Source organism: Scatophagus argus, chromosome 5, assembly GCF_020382885.2.
Source record: "Scatophagus argus isolate fScaArg1 chromosome 5, fScaArg1.pri, whole genome shotgun sequence".
In the NCBI taxonomy this organism is placed as follows: Eukaryota; Metazoa; Chordata; class Actinopteri; family Scatophagidae; genus Scatophagus; species Scatophagus argus.
Window position 1 is genome coordinate 19,046,152 of NC_058497.1, and position 13,542 is coordinate 19,059,693.

The following is a 13,542-nucleotide window of genomic DNA, read 5'->3' on the forward strand; positions in this document are numbered from 1 at the left end:
GTGAAATGTTGGCCCCAGCAATCACGTAAACTTGTGTTCTCTCCTCTCCATGTTTTATGCCAGCAAATGACATGAATGTTAAGTTGATCAACTCTCTCTGATCCGTTTGTCTTGCTCAGCTGGTCGGTGCATTACTTGGTATGACCGTGTCTTGTCTGCTTGCCAGTCACTTCCAAGGCTGCGTTCTGTGATTTTGTGTCTAAAAAAAGAAAAGAAAAAAAAAAAAAGCAACTATTTGTTGATAAACACCAACAGGAAACAACGTTCACTAACTCGATAATTGCTTTGCGCGAGAACATGTTTTCACACTTCCAGCGGCAACCTCTGTGGAAACCTGTCAGTCCGGGCCATATATGGGCACGGATGGCGCTCCTCATGTTCACATCATTTTAAAACAAGACAATGATCATCTAGTCTCTCAGTGAAGTGTCACGTCTGCCACGAAGGCACAAGCCAGCCTGAAGACGGCCTCACTGAAGAGGATGAGCATACCGTTTAGTAACACCCACGCAATCACATCATCAGTTCACAACTGTGTGTTTGTACGACTAAGAGACGGAGCGTCAGTATTTTCCTCATGAGTTTACCTCATGAAATAAAACAGCCTGAGCACTGTAGATTTTCACATGCAATTACATTATGTTAAAACAAGAAAGTGGCTGGTAAAGAAAACAAACAAAAAAAAATGGCTGGTAGATGTTGGGATCCACCAGCCACAGTGACAAGTAGATGACATTTTCAGCCCTGAATACAACATGTAAATTCCACATAAAGGAGGTCAGAGATAAGCACCAAACCTGCCCTGAGGCAGCTAAATATTGAGTCACACTGCCACTATCCCATTAAACTGTTACCGTTTATCTGAAAACACCCTGCCCTCGCAATTATCTGCAGTCTGGAGCTCCAAGAGAAACAGCACAAGAGCCAGCGTTAACTCAATTGGACAGTTGAAAGGGTCCATTGGTTTGATCCCTTATTAAAGCCATAAATACATACGGTATAAATCAAAGATGCACAAGGAAATATCAAATATATTAGCACTGAATCTAGTAACTTGCAGTGTTTCCCATTTATGTGTTACTTGCGATGGTAGAAGAAGTTTGACCTTTGGATTTTAAAACTTATTCACCAAAACCTTTTGTTTGGTTTTTATCAGATTTGACTTGTGTTTTTATTCCTCCCATTTCAGCACACCACCGTGGGGCCGTTTAATAGGGGGAAAAAAAAATAATACGAATGGCAGCTAAGAGCATGTGACAAATAATTTTTTTTTAATCCTGTTTGAATGGTGCTGTGAGTCACGCAGAGGCCTTTTGTCAATTTAAAAGACAATTTTGCAGGTCAAGAAAGTCACAGTTTGTCATTAAACTTGTTTAAGTATAAGACTGTGAAAACATACGAGACCACACATCCAACATTATGGCCTTGTATAATACTTACCACAACCTTTGACCAATCCTCTGCAGAGCCCGTCATGCATGCTAGCTTGTACACACACACACATTTCACACACACACACATTTCTACCCATTTACTGTTCAAAGGTTGTGACAAAATTTGTAGATACAAAAAAAAAAAAAAAAACTCTGATTCAATTCTGTTGGACCACAAGGATACAACATTGATGCCATCAGAAAGCTCTTTCTCTCTCCCAGTCACATGAATCATGTCTGCTACTTTGTTCATTTGTTGTTGTTCATCTGTCACTCTCATCTCAAGAATAAAGATTAAAGAATAAACTAAGGCTCCAATATCCTACATAATTCCACATGACTTGTTTAATTCAGCCAACAGCAGGCTTTCATCAGCTTTGATATACCAAAGTGAACAAAACTTGTGTCTCTCTCACACCTTACACACACACACACACAATAAACTGAAAGACTGAGAAAGTTGTCCGTATCCTGTTTGTTTCTGTTGGTGCCGTGCAATAAGTTGAGTAGAACTGGATAATGCGAGCAAAATCAATATCACAATATTAATAAAAATATCTTTCTGATGCGACTTCACAGTATGATAAATATATAAAACATAAAATAATCTTCAAACAAATGAGCCATTGATTTTCAGTGCAATGAACCGTATTCCGCTGTAATGCATTACATTAGAGGAAACAAGAAACGCATCTACGTCTCATTTACATACAAAGTTTACTGCAGTCACAACACACTGCACAACCGCAGCTCAGCTTCTTACGCACAATCCCAGCTCTTTCCTGTCACTCTCATCTCATTAACATCTTAGTAATTAGTAGTGTGTTTGTCCCACATCACGTGAATGCAAAACAACTGATATTGACAGTAACAGGACCCTGTGAATCTGTTTTCAGTTTTTCTAAATACTGCGTTTTACGATTTAAGAATATTTTCCATCAGTGAGTTTAATCATGTAGTGGAGGAATTCAATTTCAACGGTTCAGAAAAGAAAATACCCAACTTTAATGAATATTCATAAATTACATGCAACACAACATTGCACTATTTTTCTTTAATCAAAGAAAGCACTTCATTACAATAAAAAAAATAAATATTTAATCTCCTCATAAACTAAAAATACTTCACACATGAGCTTTAAATTACAAAGTCTTTGAATGTTGCTCTAGCTGTGAATTCCTTTAGGCTGACTTAGCCATCTCAGAGGGCCTCTTGGACATGACTTTGTGTTTACAGACGAGGAGCTGAACCCCCACCCTCAGTGAAACATGAACACAGCACAGTAAGTAGAAAACAGAAGCATCGTGCCTGTAAATGACACCAAAAACACACCAACATAGTTTCTTTCAGTTCATTCAGTTCAGGAGTTTGAAAAAACCCCAAACGCAACGCAAGTTCAGAGCGGCTGGAACCTTCGAAAAGACTGCAAACCAGCCACAGTCTGTACGTATTTTTGCCCTTCAATCAAAGGTTACTGGTGAGAACCCTAATTTTAAGCCCCTGAAACTCACAAACCATCATATCTGCGCTTATCTGAAGCACTCATTTGATTTTCTCAACACAAATGCAGGTCTTTCAGCTTCCTTGTCAAACATGAGAAAACAGGTTCAGCACACCATTTCTTGGCAGCTGGTTGGCTACTAGAGAGACATACAATTTGCTGATTCCTGGCTCAGGGGCAGGATGCCCAACACGCTGTGTGTAGCAGCGTGTCTCGCTATGATTTGGTAGAACATGCAAACTAATTTTCAGATCTCTGAGCAGGTAGAGGATTTCTCAAGACAGCTTTATATTGGATATCGTATCTTTTATGCTCACCTAGTAAGTAGACTATGGGCAAATTTTCTCTCAACACCTTCTCGTCCTTTCCCCTGGCACTCCATTTGAAGCAGAAGTGTGGTTTTTAAGTGAATTGAATTTTTTAACTCAAGTTTAGAACTAATCATTATATTGCTGTATTTCTTGACTGAATATTGCTGAACGAGCTGTCCTACATTTGGGCACAGTTGACTGCTGTGAAGAAAAAAACAGCTGTGTTGCTTTTATTACAAAGGCAATTCAACATGCAAAAATAACAGGGATGATAAAAGTCTTGTACCCCATAAGGCTGCAATGTGATTTAGGACTTTTGGATAACAGCTGAGCAGCCAGGAAGTAGTTTATTCGGCAATATGATAATCAAATACTGATGTTTACTCAACACAAGGAGAGAATACCGGAGTTGGATACAGGAACAATTTCTCAGGTGTCTTTGAACAGAAGTGTTATAGTATCCTCAGAATGTCAAACACTACAGGCTATACTGTGGGACCAAATCAAACACAACAAAACACCCTCTACAAAGAGCTTATGTTAACTCCACATGCTATAATATCACGTATTCAAGTGTTATCCTTTAACTGATCTTTCAGGGTCTAGATGCAGTGTTTAAATGTAGTTTGCTCACAAGCCAGATGATAGTCTGTCTAACGTGGAAGCCGGTACAGCTCAATGAGATGGATTTGATATTTTCTACACATTTGAAAAATAGTCTCGACTCAGAAAAATCATAAGCACACACGGAAATATAAAACACACATGCTGAGAGAAATAGTCTGCCGTCTAGAAAACCGTCACTTTGGTAATACTGATCACTTTGACATATAGCCTCTTTTTACTTGGCCTGTATTAACAACAAAAAAAAAATCCCCATGGCTCTGCTGCTGCAGGATTCATTTTGTGACCAGGTGGAGGTGTAAAGCAGACCTGTGATACACCACACCAAGTCAAATCCCTAACAGCCTACATAAATGCACAGTTCTCTCCTGTGCTCACCTAATAGGTAGAACACAATAGAACATCCTTTGTGCCAAGAGCGGGTGCTGCCACCGGTCCTGCCTGACCACAGGACCAATAAATTGGCAGCTGGGCTGGACTTGCCATGTGCCAGAGACGTGTCATTATGCCAAGCCATAATGTGACCAAATCTGCCTTTATATGCTTTGCTACATCTACTCCGCAGAGCCACTGTACAATTTGTCTATTTCCACCCCTCCTGGCATTGCCTAATGTGCAGCTCCCAATTTTTTATTACGCCAAGGAATCACAAAGTATGTCATGAGCTGTTTTCCAATTCTGCACAAAGCAGCGCAGAGCACAATCGAATATGGAAATCTAAAATTAAAAACTGGTAGGTTATTAAATAACAAAGATGTGGTGCCGTTTTCTTACTACGGTGTACATGTTATTCTTTTTATTCCCGGAGGGATTGTTTTATTCTTGTTAAAGTTCAGTCTCCTCTTCAAAAACCTGGACCAATTTGTTCTTTTCAATTTAACACGTCCATGTTCTTGATTCCAATAAAAACCACAGTACTTCATGCTGCGTTCCTTTCCACATGCTCATTGCTCAGTGTAGTTACTTTATCCTCTGAAAGGTCACTTTATGATTTTATCTCATGGTCAGCAAGTCATTATGCAGCTTTGGCCAAGTCTGTGCTGCAGGGTTAAAGAAGTAAAACATTTGTTCCATCCACAAGCAAATTGCAATAGTTATTATCAATATACCCCAAATTATGCTCTGACACTTAACATTAACTGTGTTTTTTTTTTTTTTTTTGTCTCTTATGAGGACGTTAGAAAAGATATGAAGGAAAGATGCAGGGGCGTCACAGCCCTTAAGCCTTCCATTATGTGCTTCATAAATAAAGACGAGTATAACTTGGTATGTTTAATGCAGGTTTCAGCCACATTTTTGTCTCTGACTGTCTAAATGTCAACACTGACCGGACGCTTCACTGTACATGTTAAATGTAAAAAAAAAAACTGAATGAAACTTCATCAGCATCCGAGGGAACTCGTAAAATTCAACGACTCTAAACTTTATTTATATTTTATTGTCATACGCACTGGGGGCTGTGAATCATCAAAAATGTGCAATTTGGTTAAAACATGGCTGACAGATTCTGACTAGACTCAAATCAAACTGATTAAATTAACCAAATCCTGCGGACTCTTTACCAGCTTCCAAATGAATGCTGCACAGAACCCAAATACTTCTGAAATATAAATCATAGGATGCTCTTGCCTAATTATACATACAGTAAATAATATGCTGCACCCCTATGAGCCTGCATGTACACCAAGGTCCCATATTATTGATGTATCTGTAATTCCAAGATTAACAAAAACCAATGCTTTTTCGCTCTCCCACAGAGCTCCCTTTGGTGAAACAGTCAGTCTTCACAGTTCACCAAGTCTTTTTTATTATTATTTTAATGGCCTTCAAACTTTTATTATTGCATTCTTCAGTTCCTGTCCTGAAATTACTCCGCAGTCTTAAGATGGCCACAGTTTCCACCCACACGCATAAACAGAACAATTACTGCGAAGCCATTCATTTAGCCTGGCTTCTATGTTGTTCTGCGTTTACTCTATTCAACTTGTTTGGTCTATTACTCATATCTTAAGTTGATTTAACAGGTGGCTGGTGACTTATGGAGACTGAATTTATGTTCACAGCTTTTGCTTTGCAACTACATAAGTGTGATGTAATACATGCACGCAGAGCTATAAAATCCAAACTAATGATCCACTTGTTACAGTGTAGCAGCGGGACCTGGAAAACAAAACAGCTAAATGGAATTCAGTCATCATTAACCGAATTACTTACACCTGTTTTTCCCCACTGAGGCGTGTCGAAATGTTTCTAGAGAAAAAGGCCTATCGACCTAAAACTTCAGAACCGTGTCATTCTTTCGGAAAGATTTATTAGTAGACAACAACCGAAATCAGAAGCGGGGTGGGAGCCACGTAGAGTTGAGTAAAGGCAACTGGACTTGGTCATACATTTTTGAAGACATTTCACATGTCACCTGAGAGACTTCTTGGGAGACCCTGACCTCTGTGGGGATCACGACTTCCTGCCTAGGGAAGGGAATTAACAAGATTATATTGATTCCAGTGTCGTTATCGATTCTGCTTGCCTGACTAATTCTATTGATTCCTGATCAATTTTCTGTTTTCAGTGTCAGTGCAATGTTTTCGTTAACTCTGAGTCTCAGCAGAACACAGGTGGGCTGTGGCCCAATTGCTGCCTGTAACATCAGTAGTACCTGAGAGTATCATTTATCATTTTTGCTTTGGACTGGTTCTTCCGCTCTTCCATGATTACTTGTTGCAAGACACCAGCTGTGTGGACACATGAGTCTGACGCTATTGGCAACAATCAAGAAAGAGATACCGGATGTATATGATTCCAATGGATCAGACAATTTCAAATAAGAGTAGTAAGTAGTTGATGAGAAGCGGTTTTCATTTCCCGTATTCCATATCTATTCATTTCAGAGCTTCACCTTTGATAGATGTGAAAATCAGTCATGCAACACTACACCTGTCAGTGATGACACAAAGTGATGATGATGAAGCTAAGCGTCCAGGATCTCAAATTACTACTCACTATACTGTAAATTAGCGAGAGTCTGGTATGTGGGGAACAGAGAATGAGTGAATTAAGACACAATTCTGCACTTCCACCGGTTTTCATCAAATACGTGATTGTGTCTAATGACGTATTTAATGAAAACCATTTCACACATACTATGGTGAGTGAATGTAATTAACTGGAGATACTCAGATCTACATATTCATGCTGCCAAATTTAGAGACGATATCTGCATTGTTGTATTTGACGGCTGTATTGCTGTAGTTTGCAAACATAGCTGAGCCATTTCAGCAAAGATGAAAAAGAGTTAAGAAAAACTATATTCAAAATCCTGTTTCAGTATAACTATAGGACCATCTGCTGTCTATCTACAAAGTTTACTGAGCCATACTGTGCCAGTGCATTTCGCTTGAGTGAAATTGAGAACAGTTGAGTCAGCAAATTTCTCTCATAAATCAGTTTACTTTTCATGCTGGTATTTTGACTTTTCTCTTTTTTTGTTTGCTTTGAAATGCTTGATTGAGTGAGCTTTAGAAATATATCAACTGAGATGTAAAAAAAAAACAAAAAACTATCCATGCCGCTAAGTTTCATGTGCGATGCATAAATACATCAATCACTGAAAGAAAACAAAGTGACACGCTAGACCTGTCAGGTGGTAGGCTGCAATATGGTTGAATGTAAAGCAGCATTTGCTTTGAGGCAGGAAATGCATTATCAGGCCCACCATTCTAGCACTGCAGTTGGTCATGCTCACTCCCCAAGACGTGTCACTCATGCGTCACTCACGATGAGGCGCCTAACAGAACGGCGCCTACTTTGAGGTAATAACCATGCCTAGAGCTACCACAGGCACCGAACAGGCAGACAGTTAAATTAGTCAATCTACATTTAAAAGCACTGCTGACGGCGGCGTGTATTTGAAACAATCATGTGTGCTGCTGAGAGGAATGCGATTTCATAACACCAGCGTACTGAGAACAGAGCATTTTCTGCATATTTGGATGTCAGTGCAGCTTTGAATAAGGCAAAAGCGCTTAAGTAAGTTCAGTAAATAAAAGCTGTACATGAAAACACAAAGCTCAAAGTATAAAGGTAGATATGCTGTCAATTCTAAACAGCAATCCGTAACCCAGACATACTACACATAATCCCAAAGGTGACCAGGCTCAACAATCAATAACCACAACTGTGATGCTGATCAAAACCCAACCCAAGAGATGAAAATGCCACACACACACACACACTGCACTTGAAAACACTGAGAATAAAAACAGCATGCTGTCAAGTTAATGTTCATTACAGCACAGCAAAGCAAGACGTACTTTAAGAAGAAATGCTTACTTTGTCCTTTGAATTCTTCACAGATACTGCCAGAGGGGGTCAGGAGGTTGTGAGTGCGCTTCTGTTCATTTCATCATGTTAGCAGCACACCTTCTTCAGTGTCTTATTACAGAAATTGTCCATTATGTGCCGTTCGGCTTTGCTGTTGTGTTCCTGTATTCTGCACAGTGCGTGGCTATAAAAGTGTGCCATTTATCCGACAATGCAGTCCATTATACCTCAGGGATGAACAACCTTTGCAGCTGTTACTCGAACAGGGGGGGATCTCTTTTGTCCTCTGCCACGTAAAGCCGGTCCAAACTTTGAGGGCCTCCAATGTCAGAGCTCCAGGGTCGGCCATGCTAACGTCCTCATCCTCCTGTACGCGGCTAGCAGGTGCCCGGTTGTGTTTCTTGTTGCTTCCCTTTAATTAAGAATAAACATTTCGGTTGTGGGTCGCGAGGACTCTCTGCGGTCCCTCTCTGTCTCACACACACACACACACACACACCCACAGGTAGCTTAGCTTAGTCACTATTTTTATATTACGTAACGTTACTTCTGAAGTGCTCATCAGCAGTTAGTTGAAGACACAAAGCTAGCTGGCGAAGCTGGCGGATTCAAAACATCCCCAGATGCCGTTTTTTTGGCAGACATCTTAAAGGGTGACTCCCCCCTGCCCCCCGACCCGAGTTGGTACAAGAATATTTCCTGGGATAAATAAAGAAGAAGGTTTTGGACTTTTGTTTCCTCCAGGCAAAGATGGCAGACGGAAGTGATGAGATGATTCTTGCTCATCCTTGTCAAGCATCAGGCAGCAGCTAACCTGAAATTTTAAAACATAATGCATTCTTTTAATTATCTATTTTTTGAATTAATATAATCTAAGTAGTTTTTATTGTATTTTTATAAAATAAAAGTCTTCTTTTTCTTGCAGCCTCCAAAATGAATAATATGGCATGTCACTTGCTACTCATGAAACAACATAAACATAAAGTGAATATTTTTTAAATTTCTTTCAAGAATATAGGAAAGACCAGAACTGTCTTCAAATTGCTGGTCTTGGGTATCTTTGAGAAGAAAAAAAAAAGCATTGTAATGTGAATATTGTATAGTCATCGATGCAAAATCTTCACTGTAGAAAAGAGTGATTAGGCTATGTGAAAGACACAAGCAAAAGCTGGGCCATTTAATTAATTAACTAATAATTAATTAATTAACTAATTTAAGGTATCATCACCAAATTCAAACTTTCAAGCCAGACAGCCACTGCAGATCCTCACTTGTTTTTACAGCACCTGCCTGCATGAGATTACGATGGATTAATGTAGTACATGCTACAGCAAATTTGTAAATACTGTCAAGAATGAATAAGACCTGCAATGCTTGTCTTATGTTTTTGGTGTGTGTGTGTGTGTCTTTTTAATGTGTGTATTTTTTCAAGTATGTTGTATCAAACAAATCAAGATACATATAGAGGCCATATAGTGTCATAATTTACATTTCACTATAAAGATAGTCAAAATGGTCAATTAGGCAGTAAATATTGTAAAGATAAACATGAAGAGTAACTCACATTTATACTTGAATACATGCATGCCGTTTAAACTGCAGAATGAATTTAAGTTACAGTTACTCAATTTAATTATGAATAGAAAGGTATACAGTTTTTTAGAATTTTTTTGGAGGACATTTTTACATGTCACACTAAGAAAAGCATGATAAATTTAATGATGGCGGAATTCCATTTTTCTGCTTTGGTTTCATTGTACTGGATTATGCATGCTGGCTCACTGTCACACTGTCATGGTTTATTGGGACACTTGAATAGACCAGAGTCATCCTCAGCGTTATTAGAAGCCCTTGTGCTTTTCATATTATGACAAGTCAAAATGTGTATTGTAAAACGCCCAGCCTATTATAGTTAGTAAAAATAACTTCACTAAGGAAAGTGCATTTAGTTATTATTTTCCTTAGAAAAGAATGAGGATTAATACATTTATGTAAATGATTTCTGTTTCATGACTGCTATCTGTTCTTGTGATATATTTGTATAAAGTCTGCTGTCTCAACCAAATGGGATGTAACCAGTGGATGAATGGGATGTGAAAATAAAGCCAGTCTAATAATGTTTTATTAAAACAATGAGACTCAGCAAGGTAACCAAAGAAATACAGTCACATTAATGAAGTAAAAAGGCACGTTATCAAACGAACATTCTTCACTTGCATAACATGGGAAATTCTTTTGCAAGAAGATACTCTGTCTGATGCTAACACACACTAATATAAGTTGTCATCTTTGTGAGTCCAGATAATTTAGGTGTTGTGCTCCGCTAGCATGTTTCACTGCTCTACATAGCAGAATGTTAAAGGGCCCAAAAACATCGCTGGATTCAAAAGGTGCTGATTTTGAGGAACGACTCTTAAAGTAACAGCAGGGTGTCCACATTCCTTTTCTCATTTGTGCTTTTTCATTGTACTGCTCTGGTCACAGCAAGTTGCAGTTGCGGACAATGTAACTTCATGGACTAAAGCATATGATATGGGCTTTTGTGTGCCATTTACCGTACTCTGCAACCCTATCAATCTATGTAGTATCCATTGGCTTAGTTGTAGCATGCCCAGCACCCCCATTATTCCATCAAAAACCTGTCAGCACAGAGAAGAGTGAAAAACAGAGGCAGCACAATATTGTGCGGGAAAAATAGGAGCAGCTCCAAATTAGATGCTTTTCTGCAGCACAGACGTCATATGAGTTCCTGCATGCCAGAGAGAACAGAAGTGCATCTGGATTTTAAATAGGAGGGAAAGGAAATATTGTGTTGTCAAAGGCTTGCTTCCAGGGAAACAAACATCAAACGTAAGCGTGTCACTGTGTGACAATGTACCTCCTAAGGGGGAATTGTGAGACTTTTAAGAACTGAAACTTTAATAACTCAGGAATTACTTACTTGGTTTTGACAAGAAGTACCCTTTTTGAAAAGGTTCAGCTTGAGATAGGCAAGAATGTTCCTATTCATGTTCAAGGTTGAAATGCAGCTGGGTTCATTTACTGACCAAAAATAACTCTCCCTCTCCATCTCAGCACCAGTGTTTCCTCTGTCACAGATATGTATCCCTCCTCTCTGGGCGGATAAGAAGAATCATGTCTGACTGCATGCATCCTTCAAGAATTTGAAATCAGTTTCATACCCCCTTCTCGTGAATTAATGACCTAGATACATAGTGCATTGCATGGTTATTGAGTTCACGGTGTACATGGGTTTACATACAGCCTAAAGCATATACCTACAAAGAGACTCGGTCACTGGGCATCTTTTCTGTCTCAAACAAGGCAAGTCTGTGCCAAGTTGAGCCCCTTTTTGGCCCTTTTGTTAGATTATGACCAGCATATTATTTGGAAGAGTAATTGTCCCCAGGTGTTATAAACATCCCAAGCTTATTCTCCACCCCCACGATGCTCAACTGTAGAGATTAGGCTCAGAGGAAAATCTCTTCCCTCAATGGAAGGAAGGGAAAAAGGAGTCCAAACAGGCACAAACACACTAAGTATGTGTAGCCAATCAGCTTTCTCCTTTGCCTGAGTATGCTGTCCCTCTGGGCCCGATGATCCAGGCAAAGAAAAAGTCCTCTTTTTTTTTCCCCCAAGACCTGTAATACCTGCATGACGAGCAACATGATGGTGCCAGCTGCAGCAGCTACACTCAATCCCACCATCTCAATACACCGCACACAGAGAACACACAGGCCTGAGAGCAGCCTGGGTAAAACACACTGAAGCTCTTTACAGCCACCTGCTGTGCTTGGTGCAATACAGCATTTTCACTCATGGAAACATAGTATGCCATGAAATTAATCTTTATGTTCTGTTTTGTTAAAACAAATAACCAACATGTGCATTAGTTAGCTGAATAATCGTATATTTAATTGCTAACACTTACAGTAAATCTTATTATATAGTTTTTATAGTGACTTAATTAAGTATACAAAGGTCAGAGGTCATGACTTTGCATTTTCAATGAAGGCTTTGATGCAACCTTGGAGCTGCTATTCAAATTACAGCAGCTTCATTAGTGAATGACTACTTGTCATGGATGATTTGCATCCTGCATGTCAAATCGCCCATCTCAAGGAGAAAACAGCATTGCGGTGGTTCAGAGGACAACCTGCGATCCATTCTCCATGCTTTCCCATTAACAGTGAGACGGCTGTCTTTTGTGATTATTACTTCATGCATACAACAATTAGCCTGTGGTCCCTCTTGTGTGTTTTCATTAATACAAAATGCTTCTCACACACAGCAGTAAATGACTCCACCACACAGGAAAATTCTGCAGCTAATCTTTGAATAAGTTGTAGATAATCAGTCAAGTCAAAGTCTGTCTAGCATGAAATGCTTTGTGCACTTTGTGCTTTTGTCACATATTTGTTAATTTTATTTGTACATTCAAACACATCTGTTACTTGTCTGTCACAAAAAACATGTATTGTGTACTTTTGATGTTTTAATGTAAAATAAAATGCATATTTTATTCCTTGCACTTGTTCAATATAACAGATATAATTAGCCAAGAATTTTCCAATCTCTTTCTGAGACAGTGAACTGAAAGTCTGCACATACTGTGTATCTTGATTTTTCCTTGATTTACTGAACTATAAACATTTTTCCCTTGACTAGGTGCACTGACATCCATTTTGAGCTTTACCTCTGCTCATCTTAGATTTTTCTTCACTCAGGATTGATTCCCCTCTGCAGAGCTTTTCAGAGCTTCTTGATATTTGTCTCTGCAACTGATTTAATGTCAGACTCCAGAAAAATCACTTTTCTTCTCACATCATTCTTTTTGCTAATTAAGATTCACCAGTGTGAGTTTGCTGTGGTAATGTTGTCACTGAACTGCTGAAATGGAAGATTACAGTTTCTACACCCCGATCTCTTTACAATATGCACAGCAGGAGGTATATTAAAAAGATGTTCTTTAAGGATCTGGTTCTTCACTCAAAAATCAGAAGCTAAGTTTAAAAAAAGAGAGAGAGATTAAACTTCTGGACTAAGGGTGACTAAATTTAGAAGTGTTTTGATTTTGAGCAAAATAAGGTCCATTAATGTCTGGGCTTCATCATTAGCATGCTGATAGTACAGCTGCTTCACCTGCTGCTCCTACTTCATGAAGGCCACATTTGATCCTTTACTTCAGAACTAATGAAGACTGCTGGCACTGGCTGCGTGCACGTTAATCTCATAGGAAAAACCACAGATGGTTATATGATGTAAGCAGAAAACAAAGCAGCTGAATGGTGTATAATCAGAACATAAGACATTCATTTACTACTGGCTGTGCAACATAGCTATTTGCATCTTT

At 39.0% G+C, this 13,542-nt stretch overlaps 1 protein-coding gene across 3 annotated transcripts in view; it reads right to left on the reverse strand.

The window, feature by feature from the left end:
- lrfn1 (leucine rich repeat and fibronectin type III domain containing 1) overlaps positions 1–8,956 on the reverse strand; it is a 149,514-nt gene extending 140,558 nt beyond the window's left edge. For all 3 annotated transcript variants that reach the window (XM_046389431.1, XM_046389433.1, XM_046389430.1), the window contains exon 1: positions 8,199–8,956. The gene's annotated coding sequence lies outside the window, so the exon portion shown is untranslated. The remainder of the gene's footprint in view (positions 1–8,198) is intronic.
- Positions 8,957–13,542: the final 4,586 nt, after the last annotated feature.